The 16,776-nt window shown below is 35.9% G+C and overlaps 1 long non-coding RNA gene across 2 annotated transcripts in view; it reads right to left on the bottom strand.

Annotated features, from left to right (window-relative positions):
- Positions 1 to 16,776, bottom strand: part of LOC107313083 (uncharacterized) — a 281,315-nt gene that overhangs the window by 180,105 nt on the left and 84,434 nt on the right. For both annotated transcript variants that reach the window (XR_014945257.1, XR_001554788.3), the window contains one exon: positions 14,715 to 14,861. This is a non-coding gene — a long non-coding RNA (uncharacterized LOC107313083). The remainder of the gene's footprint in view (positions 1 to 14,714; positions 14,862 to 16,776) is intronic.

The raw sequence follows: 16,776 nt of genomic DNA, 5'->3' as shown, positions 1-16,776 counted from the left end.
CTCACATTCCATTCCCACTCCTTGGCATAAAACTTCAATACATATCTGCAAGTATTACTTCTTGGGAGAGTGGAATGAGGTGAATCCGTCAGCTACATGTAATACTTTAAAAAGCAGGATAAAAGATGAGTCATAAAAATATCAAGAGGATCCCAGTGGAAAGAGATAGCAATCCTCAGATTGTAGTTTGAGAGTTGCCACTTAGGAGTACATCCAGCTTCATCCTTTGAAATATAACTGTATGGAAAATATTCCAGGCTCCTCTAAGACTACAGAAGTAACAAGAGGTCTACATGATCTATTTACACTTTGGTCTGATTTACAGAAATATCTCTTGGCAGGAGGCAAGTTGATAATAAAAAGTGAAGCTTTCCCATTCCTCTTCTAAGCACATCTTTAGATGTTGTCTCTCTGTTCTCCACCCATTAAATGATGGATCTAAAGACTAAAAAGAAACTGAAGAAGTGGCAAGATCTAACGCCTGTTGGACTAACTGTAAATTATGAAATCAAGTCTCAGAACTGGAAGACCTTAAGTCAGAATACTGGTAAGTCAAGAAAGTGATGAAAGCAGTGCTCACCATTATAAAAGATGCTGATTTTATCTGTGACATTTCTAGCCCTCAGAAGTCTACAATATTTTTCATACAAGATCAAAGAAAATGCATTAATATTTGCATGTGGTTTTGGAGTATATTTTCCCCCCTTCCATTTGCATCTCTCTCACTCTCAAACTTCAAACAGTGGATAATACTGAAATCTCTAGTTTAAAAGCAACAAAAAACCCTCCACTTCAGATAACTAAAATGCATATTGAAATTAATGTGAAGCATTTGATTCCTTCCCATGAAAAATAAAAATCCGACATTTTCTGGAAAAGGCCCATCTTTAATCTCCAGGTGAAACATGAGAGCAGAGAAGTGTGGTTACCTAATGAAAGCTTTTTTTTTTATTCTGACATTTTTCTGCCTGAAATTTTTGCAGTGTTTATTTGTATAACTATAAGTTCACTTATGTTGTTTGAACTTTTTAAGCAAGCACTTTGCTTTTACTGTAATACAATTTTATGATAATTAAGAAGAACTTGACATATTTTAATAAGTTCTGCATGATTGGCATTAAAACATTCAGTGAAAGGAATTAATGAGAATATTGAATTAGATATGTCAAATGCATCTAATTTTTATAACCTCTACATAACACACACAAAGCACAGGAGCTATTTTGTCAGCATAAATGATACTTTATAATGAGACAACTGTATGATTTTGAACATCCAAAATGAGTTTTCATGGGGGTTTCTGTGTTGTTTCATTTTAATATTGTAAGGCTTCCTTACTGAGAAAAGAATACACCTAAAGTAAGAAGTTAATAATGTGGGGTAGTCTTCCGGAAGAGTGAAGGTCAATATTTATTAGTTCAAAACCAATAGGCAAAGAGCTACATTAAGGCATTTCCCATTTTTTTGCATTTTGGTGAGCATTGCACAGCCATAGTTGTAGTCTATTGAGCCTAAGAAGGTGACTGATCATAAAATAGCCATCCTCAGGCTAAACGTATTGACAGAACTTGTGTAAGAATAAGAACAAAAATATACATATGTTTTACCAAACTCTGGCAAAAGATCAGAGCAAGTTTGAAGGTAAGAGTTTTTCTTTTAACATTGTGTATAGTTTTAAAATATCTCTGTCTTTTCCAAAGTATGGATAATAATTCATGACATTAAGCATATAAGTTAAATCTGAAATCCTATTACATAGCTAGGAAAAATTAGCAGTGGGATGACATAAGACACAGTCTTCAGCTCCTAATAATATAGGAGGAGTTTGTGTTCAACCATTCAGGAACTTCAATTTATATATAATTCTACTAAATGTCACCCTTCTCATGAATTTCTTAAGGATTGCTTCCAGGAGACTGGTAAGGAAGAAGGGTCATTGGATCCTTTTTTTTTTTTTTTTTAATGTTACAGTAGGGACATTCATAGAAAAAAAACAGAAAACAAAACAAAAACAAAAAAAAAAAAACAAACCAAAAACAAAAAAAAAACAGTAGGCATAATCAGATATGAAATACAGTGGAGACTAACAAAATGTTTAACATTCTTTTTGTTAAGCATGGAGGGAAGCAAAAATTTCCTTTCCACAGAAATGTATAAACACTGGCAAAATATCAGAATATTTCCTGTTATTTAATAATCTACAGCTCTTCCCAAAATCTACATTTAAGAATAATCATAAGTACATCATTTGGTAGAACAGAATGTCCTGTTCTAAGTGACTTGGGCAAGACAGCTGCTCTTCAGAGAGCAGAAATGATTTTATATTTTAAAATCTATTTACAGAAAGTAAAAGTGCACTTGGGCAAAACTAGGATCAAACACAATCATTTAAATATATTATTTACCTAATAGGCAGCATGAAACAGAAGTCCTGATCAAACCATTTAAACACTGAGGTCCTTTAAGGATGCCCCTTCCACAGGTAGCTAGCAGAGAGAGGCCAAGCAGGCATCCTGGCAGATGCTTTCACCATTGAAGGATTTTAAATCCGAGTAGGGGGTTTCCAAGCCCCAGGCTGAAGAACACTGTACTTGAAGGTGTTAATGGCTGCCAGCAAGTGTGCCTCTGATCCGTGGGAAATCAGGCTTTGTGCATGCCAGCAGCCCTTTGTTCAAAGTAATTAAGATCTTTAATAGAGGAAAACAGCTGAAACAACAGAAAACCATGTGGGAAGACCCAGGGGATTGATTGAAAATGTAGAGTCCTGTATTGACAGAAGGTGGATGTGTTGGTACATGTAGGCAGAAAATCACCAGGAAGCCAGAAAAGCAGCTGTAGGCCTGGCCTTGAGAACAGAAATAGACTTCCTTGGGTGCAGGATTGAATGGAAATTACAAGTTGGAAGAAAACTACCGCTTATTATTCATTCCTGTTGCATTTAGGAAAAGAAGATACATTCACTGTGAATGACTAAGAAATACTTCCAAGAAATACCTGACAAATGTAAGTCACTTCTGCTCCCTCACAAGCAAGCTAGTTAAGCCAGCTAATAGAAGCAAGGAGCTGAAAACAACAGTTTGGTGTTCAGGCTACAATGAAAGGATTTATTCCCTTAAGAGATCAAAGAATAATTCAACTTCCAGTTGTGAGCAGCTGTTGTAATTGTTTCAATACCCCAAAATGCTCCACGCTCAATAACTGCTCCCTATAGCAACTTCTTCCTGGCAAACTTCCCTGTGGAACAGCCAGTCTGCTTTCAGAGCTCCAGAGACCAAGTAAGGAGCTCCTTAGACCTCGTCCTCTTCCCACAGCAGGCCTGGCATGGTAGCGTCACCTCAGGGCCAGCACCTTCACCAACCAGTGGCCATGCCATCTGTGAGCGAGTGTGAACAATATCTAGGGCAGCTCTAGGACAGTACTGTAAAAATGAAGGTTTCTTTTATGTATGAACAACCTAACAGAAAAAGAAGAGCTGAGTAGCTAGATTTGTAACTTTCTGAGGAATCTCAGCATTCACCAGAGCCTTTACAGTAATCTACTGAATGTGAAAGGCATAGTAGGCACAGCTAATGCTGCATCTTCCTAAGCCCCCAACAAATGCTTTTGAAGCATTTCATTATATTTATTTTATAAATGCAAGCATGGGTCCATCACCTCAGAACATAAAGAAACAATGGCAATTTGGGCTTTTCAATCCATGTCACCGTTAAAAACCAACACATCCTGAAGAGGAGTATTACTACATTTTTTTTCCAAGTCATTTGCCACACATACATCTAATGCATTATGTTTCTTTGCAGTGCTGTGACATAAAATATTAACAGCAGCAACTAACAACTAAACACATACATTTTTATTGTAGTTGCTCATGTTTTATATGACAGTACTATCTAATCTAATGCCATTTGATGAACTTCATGTCCCAAACCTTTATTTCTCCCTAGCTGGAATCACTATGAAGAAGGAGGAAAGAAGAAACACCAGTAAGCCTTATAGTGGCACTACTGTTGACAGCACAAGAACATGTTTATTTTTGTTATTCCTTCTGGTGCTCATTATAAGTACCATAGTTTTAGATGAGTTATGGCTAAAGTGTCTAGCTATCAATAAAACATGGGTTTACTGAGTCTGTAGCAACATGAGCCATAAGAGCCTAAGAGCAGTAATCTGTTTACTGATAGCACATTATGTGACATGATTTTTATTCAACCCTGACCATTAGAAATTTAAATGAACTTTGATCACTTTTGGAGATTTTAGGCCATGGTTTCTGTTTGTAACTATCAATTATATAAAGTATAGTTTTAAAGGGCTCTTTGAGATTTTTTTATTTTTATTTTTTACTATGTAGTAATTTAAGCAGCAAATGAAGATGGTGACAAGTCTTAAGCTTCACATGAAATAAAAAGACTGTATAAAATAGTCACATTGCCATCTACTGACAACTCTTTATAAAAAGACTTGTTCTTTTCATTAAGTGCCTGACTATATACTAAATGTTCTTTCTTCTGACATACAGTAGTATGAAAAATTAGGGACCTACAGTATATGTTGTTCAATACATTCCACTGCAATAATCCCACCTCTCTTCAAATCCATTTCAAGCCATTCAGCCTTTCAGTTATATGCTGCAATTAGATACGTTTATTAATGGCATTACTGAACAATATTTCATAGGAGGTAAAACAGTCTTTATGAAAGGAACTACAAAAGGGTATGTTAATAAATCTGAGCTACAGGCACAGTACACAGGGACTCACTAATAGGATTTTGATAATAACAGCATTTATGTCACTGCACATTTTACAAGGGCTGCTCCCAAAGTAACGCCTCTTGTTTTCTTATGTTGGTCCAGAAGCAGATGCTCATGGTATGGAAGTAGATGCTGGATCTTCTTGCCAATAACTATTACATTTTATTGCCATGAGGCAGGGGGCAGCACAGTGGCAGTCTGACAAAACGGCACCTGACATAGAAGTGTGTATAAAGCAAAGGTGTGTCCATTAAATTTCTCCATGCAGAAAAATGTTATCCATTAATATTCATCAGCTCTTGCTCAATACTGATGGAGAACAAACAGTGGATGTGAGCACAGTGAATGGTGCATTTTAGCAGTAGTTACTACAATATGAAAGATAAGCCATGTTGCAGATGGCCATGCAGCTTTTTTACGGGGCAGGCAGGCTCTTGTTCATCACTGGCAAAAATGCATAGCTAATGGTGGTGACTATATTGAAAAATAGTGTTTTTTAGCTGAAAATTTGCTTTCTTAAATAGTGTTCTTGTTCTCTTTGTATCTGTTGTAGTTTCCATGGAAATAAATAGGAGTTATTTTCAGAGTAACCTAAGTATAATACCAATCACTGGCAATCACAATATTGTTATTATGTGAAAAATTGGAGTTCATGTTAATGACACATCATATAGACTAAAACAAGTGTCACCAATTCACTCATATATTCACAAAAACTTTTATCTCGTCTTGGCATCAAAATACATTTTGGCCTCAGCCTTAACGCCTTCATTATTAAAAGAACTACATGTAGTTGCACTTTGAAGCGGAATCTAGCATTCATATTTGTTCTACCTTACAGCAACATGTGTCTGTGGATTCTCAAGATGTCCTGTAAACTGATGAAAAATACACTCATGAAAGCAAATACATCAAGTTCAGGGTCTCCTCACTGTTACTCAATGAGCATTTGAAGGCCATCATCACCTCCCCGTTTCCTAATTCCCTACAAACAGTTTCTGCATGTTCTCTGGTCCATAACATAACTTTATTTCTCTTCACCGTGTTTCATAGTTTCATAGTTTCGTGCGGGTTGGAAGGGACCTTAGAGATCATCGAGTCCAGCCCCCGGGATTCGAGCCTCTGTGTAGCAGAGTGGCACTTCTACCACTTGCGCCACAGGGGGGATTCGAACTCCGGGCCCCAGTGTTGCAAGGCGGCGTTTTTAACCACTGCGCCACCGGGGCACACAACATTTCCTTATTGTAATACTCAAATTTGAAAGAAGGATAAAAGAGACAGTAATCTACCAGGTTCTGCAAGTTTACCATGTTTATCTGAAAACTCTACATCCTGTTTAGCACTTGATTGCTATCATTTTTTGCACTCATTTGAATACAGTCTATTATTTTACCACTTTTGAGAAAAGATCTCAGCATACAGAGCAGCCCAGAGAAGACAACAGACATCCTGTTGGACATGGCATTGTGACACCCTGTTGAAAAACTTTGCACCAGTGATCTTCAAGTGCCTTCTGAGGACTTTCTCCTTAGCCAAATTAATGTAGCAGAGAAGCCTACCTCAATCTAGCACAGCAGTTCATGATCAGAGAGCAAATCTAACTGCTGTTCACTAGCCCATATGCACACTCCTGGAACTATTAATTGTCAGTCAACAGAAGTATTTTTGAAGAAGGTGAAGTCCTTTGTTCAACTTCATACTATCTGAATATATATATCCAAAGAAACTTTCCAGGCGTAAGAAAAGTAACAAGCACACAGAAGTGTACTACAAGCCAAAGTGAGAACTTGCAGAAATATAGATACTTATATTAACACTTTATATGGACCACCTCTGAAAACTGTATACTTATGCCATATTTCACCATGTCTGAACTATCATCACATACCTCAGTATCTTGGATTCCATTCTGGATATTGCTTCATCGCACTAATAGCATATGTTTGTCACATATATCCTAGTACACCCAAGCATTTTATTTTGCCTCATTTTCTGAAATTACATGACAGCTTATAACTTTTTGGAGATACTGAGCCATATCTAATTATTGCTTACTCAACTATGTATTTATAATGACAAGAATAACTAGATGTCCAGAAGAATAATTTAATATGCACATCACATGAAGAAGAAGACAGGCTACTACAAATTAATGTGCTTAGCTAAAATTTGTATTTTTTATTATTATTTTTTGTTTAAAAAGCCAACTGTCAGATTTCTCAATCAACAACTTTCCATTTTGTCTACTTATACAGAGGTTACTGGCAGTTATATCACCATGAAATAAAATTCTTGCAATTCAATGATTGCAGAACAAGCTATGGAAGTCAAACTTGCCCCTCCTTGTAAACACCAGTTTTTCTAACAAAATACTGTACAGAGTGACTAGAAATATATTACACAAAGTTTATAAAATTGCCCATTGTAATCATTAAAAGGCATCTTTGATGAAGACTGAATAGAAATTAGTTTTTAGAAAGCATAACAATGTCTCTGTATTAGCCTAGCAAAATCAAAGCTGGCATTTCTTTTTTTTTTTCTTTTTTTTTTCCTAGAGTAAGGTACCCATTACCCAGGAGCCCAAGGTCAACATATGATAATAGGAAGACTAGAATCACTTATTTCATTGGAACTGTGGCTGAAAAACACAAGAACATAATGTATGAGAACAGTATGTGCATAATATCTCTTCTCTTGAGGAGCTCAAATTTGAACTTCATTACAGGTGATGGAGTTTTTCTATTTTGGTTTGGGTTATTTTTGTCTTTTTGTCAGTTTTTGTTGTTTTGTTGTAGTATGCAGTGATAGCTCGTACAGTGGTGGGGAAAAGTGGTGGAAGCCAAGAAGAATTACCATAAATTTAGCTGCTCATCATGCTCAAGGCTCTGCTCTCCAGACGATAAGCTGAAATGGCCAAGAAGCATGCAAAGAATGGAAACAATCAATTAACACAGTTCTGAACTGAAATTACTTTGTTTGTATAACGGAGAGCACACAACAGTGATAAATTATTGCTTTAACACTGTAACAGCATCTGTTGCACACAGCCTGAAGGGCTAAGATCTGGCCTTTGATCTGCATCAGTCACAGTGAAAATTACAAGGTAATTGGGATACCTGTAGGACTGTATACACTTATAGAGAAGCTATGAAAAAAAAAAGGAAAAAATAGCAAAAACAAAACAACAACAAAAAACCTACTTCTAATAATCTCTGCCCTCCTGGTCATTTGTTTTGTGCATGTGTGTTTTGTTGGTGTGTTGCTTTGGCTTTTTTAAGCTTAACAAGGGAATTAGCATGAAAAAACATACAGTTCAGAAGGCTAGCTGGATTTGTTTTTCCATTGTTTCTATTTGCAGTAAGCAAATACATACAAATTTGCTTATACACAAAGCATGATTGAATTAGGGAATGAAACAGTTAATGATGGTGGATAGCTGCCTCTTTAACTCACTTGTGACAACTTTTTTCAGTTTTTTAGTTTTTAAACAACCTCCATATACTTCAGGGGAAAAGGAAAAAAAACACAGCAAATTCCATGGTGTCAGAATTGTGGCTTCTGCAGTGCAGAAGGTCATGTCATTCAGTAAAGTGTCCTGTGAGAGCCTCTGAATTAAGAGTTTGGTCTTCTAGCTCATTAAAAACTAATTTGAAAGTCTCAAGGTTTCAAAGCCACCAACAGCAGAAAATAGAAGCTTAAAGAGCATATAGGAATGTAACAACCCCAAGGGGCTTGTGTTCATGCTTTTGAAGACATCACTTAATCATCTCCTGTGCTTAAATTTATAAATATGAAAAAAGCATTGCAAAGCTAAGCCATAAAGAACATTTCTCTAAAGATGTTGTGAAACTTTTTAAACCAAGTTTAATGGGGTCCCCTTCTCGCCTGGACCTGCATATTCAGAAGAAACAATCTCAAAGAGAGACAACTTTTAAGACATTCACGGATGAAAATGTAACTCAGCTTTCAGACTCACACATTCTGCAACATGAAACGCCTTTGGCAGTAAACTGAAGGCACGAGTGACAGAATGTAGGAGTGCAGCTGTCATCCTCAGTGTCTTATAACACCAGTGGCCAGTGCAAAATATTTCTGAAGGCTGCAACGGGTGACATGACACTTCATGAGGAGACAGGAAAATCAAAGGACATTGACTGTTTTATATAGTTTCTAAGAAAATCAGATAATATTTTGTCTGTAAGAACAGGATGCCTGCCTTTTTTTTTTTTTTTTTTTTTTTTTTTTAAGGATTCATTAACACAAACGAATGTTTCTTATTAAATGATGCTTTTTGAAGATATAGGAAAAAATAAAGCTGTGTAGAAAAGAAGGATGCTGGATTGTCAAAAGTACACAGAAAAAAAAACGTGTTCTGATATCCTTGTTACAACGAAAACATTTCATGTTGAGTGACTACAGAAATATATTTCTAGTTTTAGAAAAGTTTTTAAACAAACTTTCTAGTTCAGAAAAATTTATATAAATTGAATATAAATATATGTGTGTCTATTTGTCTATTCACATATTTGTAATTATTAAAGACTAATTAGTGGAAAATTGTCTTATTCTTCTCTAATTATCTTGATCCAGCAAAAGTCTAATTTTAAGTTTGTGCTCAAGCGCTTAGAAAGTAGTCCCATGCTGAAATTCTGTGATTCTGTGAAATGATAAATTAAATTATTGCAGATGTATTCAGAAACTCAACTTTAAACATTTCAAGTTACATAAAGATACTCCTAAAGCCTGTAAAGAGGCTAAATGGCTAAAATTTACAATAACACTTTTTAGTAACCTTCTTATGCATGTCGCACGCTGGGCATGACTTTCCATATTCAGAGAGTATTAAAGATTCTGCAACAAAGACATATATATTGCCCTTTGTTTCAAGTGCATCTCCCATACTAACAAACTCTGCTAGAAACTGCAGCCATCTGTAACAGTTTATACTGTTAACTACAGGACGTTGCAAGCGTGACCTAGACCTGAAAAAAGCAACTGTAGTTAGTGAAGATCAGGTCCCACAGCAATCATCACACTGTACTGGCTATTTTATGAATGAAAATATGGCAAAATCTTCTCAGCTCTCATTTCACTGCACATACGTGTCAAAATAGAGAATCATCAGTGTTGGACTTGATGGTCTTAGAGGTCTTTTCAAACTGCTGACTCATCACTACTGTGCCCACTAACCCTTGTTCCACATTCACTTGTTTCTTGAACACCTCCAGGGACACTGATTCCACCACTTCCCTGGGCAGCCTGTTCCAGGACCTGACCACTCTTTCTGAGAACAAGGGTTTCCTAATATCCAACCTGAACCTCCCCTGGAGCAACTTGAGTCCATTCCTTCTCATCCTATCACTACTTACATGAGAGAAGAAGCCAGCCCCCATCTCACCACAACCTCCTTTCAGGTTGTTGTAAAAAACGATAACTCCCCTGAGCTTCCTCTTCTCCAGTCTAAATAGTTCCAGCTCCCTCAGCTGCTCCCCATAAGATTTCTGCTCCTTCATATCTTCATTGTCCTTCCCTGTACATGCTCCAGGGCCTTGATGTCTTTCTTGTAATGAGAAGCCCAAAACTGACCATAGTACTTGAGGTGTGTCCTCACCAGTACCAAGTTCAGAGGTAAGATATAATTTTATAAATATTTTATGTAAAGATTAAAGGAAAAGGTGAAATTGCATGACTGAAGGTGTTAGAATACTTTATTGTTTGTTCTAAGCTTCTAAGCTTATGCTTAGTGGCTCAGGACTTGTTCTTCAATGGGGCTTAACTTAAACACACCTAATTTGAGAGCAAATAAGATAATAGTAACAAACAGGTTAGAAAGGGAGTGAGATATGGAACAGAATTCACCATCACTGGTCTACTGCATCAGCACCACTTACAGTACCTTAGCACTAAAAGTTATAAGTTCTAAACATATAAAATTAATCATGTTATACTCGCTTTTTTCCTAGGCTGTTAGTTAGGTTTCCTAGGCTGTTAATTAGTCTTAATTTATTAAAAATGATCTCAACATGACATTATGAATGTCTTTCAACAGCGTATAAAGTATCACAAGATATTTGAATCAGGTTCCTTTACAAAGCTCTTACTTCCAAAAACTAGCAAATCTATTTATTAGACATTGTGTATTAATGAAATTATTTGCATCACTGCACTTCCTCAGCTAAATATCATACCCAGCACAAATCTAACACGTAGGCCATCTGCCAGCACAGAAATCATGCATCTTACAGCCTGAGGTCTTAGAATCAGTGATCACCCTTATGACACAACTTTAATGAAATAATGCTGCACTTATGAGTGGAACTTATATATATATATATGTCTAATCATTCTGCAAGATATTGCATCCCAGGTCTGGAGGCAGAGAATCTTAAAAGGCAATCAGCATAATATGCTTACTTGACATCTAGTCCTGGCACCTGAAAGAGCACGTATTGATCACATCCAATTTTGCCCATAGGAATGAAAAAAAAAAAAAAAAAAAAAAGATTGTGTAGATAAGTTCAGTGAAAAGATAAAAAATGATCACCCAATAAAGATGTACCTTGAAAATAAAGTGTTTTCTCCTTATTTATTTATAGAAAAAACACAGAGCTTTAATTTATACTGCATTCCAAGTCATGCCAAGAAACGTGACACAAAAAATATGAACATGAAACATGCTTACCCTCTGCCTCTCATGCTTCCAAATATCTGTTTTGCATGCCATACCACTTCACCTTCTTTTAAAACACTACTTCTAAATGTTAAGAAACTTCCTTCCTTCACACCTATGAAAAACATACTGTAGAAACAACAAATCATGTTTGGAAGGCAGGCTTTAGAAGTACTTACAATTCACAAAATGCAATTACATTGATACAAATAAAAAAGTTTAAGTGTTTGTGTGGAAAGTGAACCCAGATGATAACAGCAATCTGTTTAAATATACTAGTAATATTATGCTTAATTGTAATTCATAATAGAAATGTATTCAATAAATATTTCTTCTTTGTAACTCCAAGAAGAATGATCTGTCACAGGAAGTGAGGAAATACTTTTCTCTCCTATATTAACTCAGGAAGTTGTTAGCAGCAGCTTCTGAAGTCTGACCTTTTAGAAACTGGCAGGCCAGATAACAGAAGAGCTTTAGAAGAACCAGCCAAGCATTTTTCTAGACTGTCAGTGACTTTTGTCACATTGGCAAAGCTTCAGAAAACTGGAGAGGATGTAGAGTTACAGCAGTCTGATGATGGGACTTTCTAAAATCCCACAGTAATTGTCATAAAGTAAAATAGTGAAAAGAGCAAGCAATTCATCTCTCTAACTTAATCCCATGTAAATACATTCTCCTACGGACTCAAATATAGAATCACAATATTCTGAATTTTGTATCTGTCAGAAGCAGATGTTTGAATGAGAATTCTGGTACATAAATACATTTTTTTAGAAGAATGTATCAAATACTTCTTTGAAGAAGGAGAGATGAAGTGAACTGAGTAGATTACAAGATATTCCTTCCCTATTTCCAAGTTGTCTTACAATTCTGTGTATTAGATACTCCAACCACACAAACATGCTCTTTCACATATCAGTAGTCAGACAAATGTTCTTCATACAGAACATCTGGATTTCTAACTAGCTGTCTTCATTTTGGATGAAAACAAACTTAGCTGTCTCATAGCTGCCATAAAATAAAGGACAGTAATTAGTAATTAACTGCCAGCTTCTACTACATTAACCGAACTTATACCACGATACCCAGCTAAGGAGGATAGTGGTAAAATTAATGTGCATTGTTTTCAGTGTATTTAATATTAGGCCTAACTGATAGGGAAAAAAAAAAAGAAAAAAGAAAAAAGTAGCTTTCTGTGCAGTGACAGCACTTATAAAAGCTTATTCATTTGAATTAAATGGATATATTAAAAGCGATCTATAACTGGCAAAAGACCCCAAGGGTATTTGCATACAACAGGCAATACGACGTGTCTCATGGTCTCAGCTGATTCTTTTCAAAAGAAACCAAGCTAGGAGAGAAGCTGAAGCTTAGTGGCTCAGGACTTGTATTCCAACTGTGCTTAACTTAAACACACCTAATTTGGGAGCAAGAATTAACCACAGTAGTCTTTAACAGCCCCAAGCAAAACTGCTAGCTATATGTTTTGTTTTTTAACTTGGTCTCCTTTCCATCTATCCAGAGGAAATTCTGCTCTTACAAGGCTTGTTCTGTACCAATTCTTGTACAGGTGACAGCTCTAAATCCTAAGCATAGTAAATGTGAGATTTAAGAGTATCACATTTCAATTAGAAATCTACTTAAAACCAGTGCTTAATTACTGCTCTTTTTCCACCCTTGCCTCTAGTACCATATCCATATCCTTGAAACAGAGTATTTGTCAAGCTCCACTCTCTCCCTTCGTAATAGAGTTCTACATAATAATATAAGGATTTGGTTCATACTCCATTATATTGGGAACTCAACCATTAATACATGAAACTATCCAGTGAGTAGGATACATCAGAGATTAGAGTAGGTTCAGAAATGAGTGGTAAAAATTGAATTCAACTGATGAATCCATGTGGACACAAGAATACACTGAATTGAGCAATGCTCTATGAAAGTTTGAATATTTGAAAGTGAGAATGTTATTTCCTACACTCATCAGGGACAAATGTCTAGACAGACCGTGCTGGTGAGACACTTGCCTTTTTGTCTTATTCTTCTTTGAACTCTTTTAAAAATAATTCTTTTTTAAAAAAATAGAAAGGAAAAAAAAACAAAAAAGAACAAATTCTTTCTTTATAACCTATTAACTTTCTGAAGTATTTAATATTCAAAATATTTTCAAAACTAGAGCCAATTTAATAAAATCTATATATGAGAAGATCATTAAAGCTTAATGAACTACCTGCTATTTGGCATGGTCTATCCAGGGCTGCCACACTTTTCCTATCAGTGGTGCCACTAGCAGAGCATTGATGCAACAGCTACTTGCTCCTGTGGGTAATTGTTAAAATGAGTTAAAAGTAGCTCAGTCCAAGAAAAGTCCAAGCATGTCCTGACTTTTGACATTTGTCAGCTCAGTACAAGTTATGTGGCCTCTTACTAGCAATTGCAGAAGTCCCAGGTGTAATACATGGAAAGCAAATATGAAACTCAACATGGAAAAGGTGTAAGGACAATGCAATCACATAATCTGACAAAACATCAGTGGTTTATAGACATTCTGCTAATTATTTAAAAATATATTTAGAAATAAATTAGATCACTTACCACTCTGAAACCTTTCTAGATAGGGCTTGAAGCAGCAGAAAGTATTACTGTATGGAGTTCAAATAAGGATTTTACAGCACTTTATACACAAAAAAAGAAAAAAAAGAAAAAGAAAAAAAAAAAAAAAAAGAATGTATGGGAGAAAAGATCAAAGGAGAGTTCAAGCATGGAATCCTATAAAGAGTGAATAAAAGACAGAAGTATGCAATTTTGAAATAAATTCTACATTACAAAGATTCTCTTTCCACTAAGCGTTCGGTATTTTAGCCTCATGTATTTTAGCTTTTCACAAATAGTGTTTCCCCAAGTCTCCCCTCAAAAAGGGGGTTTGTTTTACTCTCTTGGAAAGCACAGTGGAAAGAATAATACCTACAAACATCTTTCAAGTTCACCCATAGTCCCTGTGACTCTACAGCTCAGGGTGTTTCTCTCCTGATGAGTTTCTTGTGGCTGTTATATTACAAAAGCTTTACAGCCTTCTAACACCAAGTGCTTTAAAACTGGCACCTTTTTGAGAGCATCTTCAGTTGTCTACAAAACCTTTTGAACTCTCTTGAAATAAAGAGGATGGTTGTCTGCAAGCACTTACTGAGAGACCAAGCTCAAGCATACATTGTATAACTAAGAAAATGCAAAGTAAAACCAAATTATTAACATTAAAGATGCCAGTTTCCTTCTTCCAACAATACATACCTGTGAGACATAATCTTCACTGCCAGGCTGCAGCTGTAAAGTGGCAGCAAGGAGTGGAGAGATGTACATCAAAGCTAATGGTGAGCCGGACATCTGCATTCCCTTTGAAGTCCTCTGTCATTCTTCTGCAGCTATCAACAAGGGCAGCTACAAGATAGGAAAAGGTGGGTGGCACTGTGCCCAGGCTGCTAACTTTTAATAGACAGAAAGAAAGAAAACTTTCCATTGCAAGCATAACTGGAGATTACTGGCAGGATCTCTCTGGGAAGCCTGTGCCAGAGCTTAGCCACCCCATTCTTGTACATCAGTATAAGGATTGAACAAGGCCAAGAAACTTTGGCCACTCCACCACCACACCTGCAGGTTAGAAATATCTGTAAGGTCTACTTAAATGGGCATTTACACCTTAAATGCTTGATTCACCAATTACGACAACAGAGGGGCAATGCAGAGAGAAACTACTGGATGCAGAATGCCATCTGAGTCTGAAACCAAGTTCTGAAGAAAAAGAACATACATGTAGAAAGACAGTCGACAGGAAGAGAGCTTCTTATAAACCTATTTTACACCTAATACCCCTTTCATGTTACTCCAAGATTAATCTGTTAAGGAGTTAATTACTTTACTTATGTTCTAGTAAAACATCGCTTTCAGCTTAAAAGCTTTGTTACCTTCTTTAGTTGCCCATGATACAGATAGGGAACAAATAGGTATAACCCAAAGTTCTGGCTGCCAGGGGTCCTGTCACAAGTATATTAAAATTACTTAGTTAAATTGCTCTCTGAATGTCTTTATTTACACATAAGAGCATAATCAAGAGCATTTTATGCCAGCTCTTTTTTTCTAGAGAAAGCTACTACTGAAAAGTCAGTTTCAACAGAAATGGATTAAGTACTTACTTTTTAAATATTATATAAGAACTTTTCCATTGGAAGTTGGGGGCAGAGGGAAAAGTAACAAGACTCTACTGACACACTCAAAAAGAAACTTGTCAAAGCAAGGCAATTTTAGATGCTAGGGTAGTACCAGCAGAGAAAGACCGAGGAAACAGCATTTTGTAGGTATTTGTTGGGGGTTTTTTGGAAAGCACTGAAATCCAAACCATGCTGAATACAAAGAATGTAATGAACTTTTGTGAGATAAAGTCTGACAGATTACTTATTTTAGTGTTACTATTAACAGACTTTTCTAAGTGCTACTCAACTAAGGAAATACAAAAGTACATAAACAGGAGCATGTGAACAACCCCGGACATACATACTCAGTGGATAATGAAATATAGATAAGATTTCATATTTCAGAATAATAAAACTAAATATTTTTGATGACCAATCACATACACTGATTGCAAAATCCAAAATCAGTAGCCACTAGAATACAAGGTCAGATTCTCAGCTTCTTGTAAAGAAATGCAGCATAAAGTAATGATGAAGATATTAAGTGTTTGGAATGGAAAATGTGTTCATTTCATGAATGGTGAACTTCTCTGAATTTAATTTTTCTTTTTTTTTTTTTACCAACTTGAACTTATATCACTGGGCTCCTATGTCTGATATGTCTGGCAGACAATAGACACCATTTCCTTTTGAAATAATTATTTTTGGGTTTTGGGTTTTTTTTTCCCACCAGAAAGTTATGTTTTAAAGAAGAATCCAGCTTACTTGCATGTTATCCAACTTCTTAGATGACCAAAGAGATATACAAAAAAATTTGCTATAGGACTCTGTTAGAAAACATCACATGTTAATGACAGAGTCAAAATACATCAAGAGTGCATCCATGAGACACTAAGGTTGGTCTACAAATATGAAGCATTATCAAGGGTCATGATTTGCATCAGCACAGTGTCCAACCACCAAAATGAAACCAAAATTCAAAAAAAGTTGGCTATTTCACTGACAACTTTCCTTCACATTATTCTGACACAAAGTAAAGACAAGAAATGTGATCCATAAGGAAGCAACAAATGATACTTCTGTTTAGCAGATCATAATTTGAGTCATAAATCTGAATGAGTAGCTGACATGAAATGTAGTGAGATAATGGGAAAATATATGCTCAG

The sequence above is a fragment of the Coturnix japonica genome, chromosome 4, assembly GCF_054131305.1.
Source record: "Coturnix japonica strain WE chromosome 4, WE-NBRP24, whole genome shotgun sequence".
NCBI lineage: Eukaryota > Metazoa > Chordata > Aves > Galliformes > Phasianidae > Coturnix > Coturnix japonica.
The sequence above is the reverse complement of the archived record's forward strand: the minus strand, read 5'-3'. Positions and strand labels throughout refer to the sequence as shown.